At 60.5% G+C, this 1583-nt stretch overlaps 1 long non-coding RNA gene across 1 annotated transcript in view; it reads right to left on the reverse strand.

Annotated features, from left to right (window-relative positions):
• LOC104468743 overlaps window positions 1-1535 on the reverse strand; it is a 2105-nt gene extending 570 nt beyond the window's left edge. The window contains exons 1-2 of the long non-coding RNA XR_727624.1: window positions 1180-1535; window positions 507-651 (exon numbers count right to left, since the gene is read on the reverse strand). This is a non-coding gene — a long non-coding RNA (uncharacterized LOC104468743). The remainder of the gene's footprint in view (window positions 1-506; window positions 652-1179) is intronic.
• Window positions 1536-1583: the final 48 nt, after the last annotated feature.

A 1583-nucleotide genomic window follows, 5' to 3' on the forward strand; every position in this document is an offset into this window, starting at 1 on the left:
GGGGCTGGGGTGTCGCAGCCCCACAGAGGGGACCCTTGCCGACAGGGGCGTCCCCCACCAACATCCCCGCACCGCTCGGGCCAGCAGGGCTCTGCTACTCCTGGGTGAGCGCGGGGTTCCCGTAAAAACAGGGACATCCCCCCCCGAGCCTGTGCCTACCACGGTCTCACCAGGGGAATTTCACCTTCTGTGTCTTTCTTGGCATTTCTGGGACCTGCCCGTTCCCTCCCATAGGGCAAAGGAGTCGCTGGTTTCCAGTAGCCAACTGGGGCAGGGCTGGGAGGAGCAGAGCTGGGCTCGCTCAGGGTGGGACCAAAACCCCCTGGCCCGTCTACGGGGCTGCCCCTTGGCTGTGGGGCAGAGGCTGTGGGTGTCCACGGCCAAGCAAGCGACACGCACGTGGAAGTCACGGACTTGGGGTAAGGGCAGAGGGACGCTGGCTGGTGCCGAACGCACGTGTCGGACCCCCAGTGGGGTGCTGGGCTCACGGGGCGGGGGGACAGGACCTTTACATGTGTCCAACAGGATTGTGACCATCTCCTAGACCAGGATGTGAAGCTGAAAGTGTCATCTGGGGATCTCCTACTACTCCGGACACTTTCTCCTCTTCCCGACGCTTCAAGCAGGCGGCTTTAGGGTTCAGATTGCGCTCTATGGCAAAAACAGCCGGGGAGGGAGGGAAGCAACCTCAGTTTGGGCAACAGCATCACGTGCAGCAGAAGCATCCGAAAGAAAGCGAGGAGAGAGTCCCAGGACAGACAGACAGACAGACAGGACCATGCGAGGATTTAAGCTGCTCTTTGCCCCTCGCAGTGGCTGCAGTCACTTGGCCAGACCCCTGCTAAGAGCAGAACCCCGTGCCCGGCTGACCAACCGTGCCAACTGCAACAGCTCTACAGAAACCCCCAAGGGCCTCAGCCAGCTCCTGGAGTTGAGGATTGACTTTTCCAAAGCTGCTTAATGGGATCCAGGTGCCGAATTCCTATTAAGCACGATGGGGAGACAGAGAGAGCGGCCACGAATCCACCCCGGGCCGGGGCTTTGGAAAGCTCAGCCACCGGCGATGCAAACGCCCGACCTCGCACCGCAAACGGGAGTCACAACGGAGACGCACGCGCGCGCAGAGACGTGGAGGGGGAAAGAAAAGCCCCGAAAGGCACCTGCCAGCTGTTACCGTACCTCGTACTTGCTGCTCCAGGCCCAGAATGACCTGCACCGCTTGCTGTAGGATGATCAGTTTGGTCTGTGCTTTGTCCGTTTTTAAGTGCATCTGACACATGCGTCCCAGTTCTTTAAAGGCCTCGTTAATGTCCCGTACGCGCACCCTTTCCCTGGCGTTATTGGCCATTCTCCTCTCCCGGTCCCTCAGATCTTTGTCCTCCAGTGACAAGGCCTCGTCTGTACTGCTGGGTTCACAGCCCCACAGGGTTAGTCAGGGGGGTGGGACCGAGGGGGGGGCTATGCGTTGCCGTGCTGGTAGTGCTTCTGGTGTCCACTGGAAACGGCTCAAACGGCCTCACTTTGCAAAGCCAATTCGTCTCGGGTGCTTCCCGGGGTGCCCTGGGCTCATTCGGGCTGCGTGT

Source organism: Pterocles gutturalis, unplaced genomic scaffold (assembly GCF_000699245.1).
Source record: "Pterocles gutturalis isolate BGI_N339 unplaced genomic scaffold, ASM69924v1 scaffold13045, whole genome shotgun sequence".
Taxonomy (NCBI): domain Eukaryota; kingdom Metazoa; phylum Chordata; class Aves; order Pterocliformes; family Pteroclidae; genus Pterocles; species Pterocles gutturalis.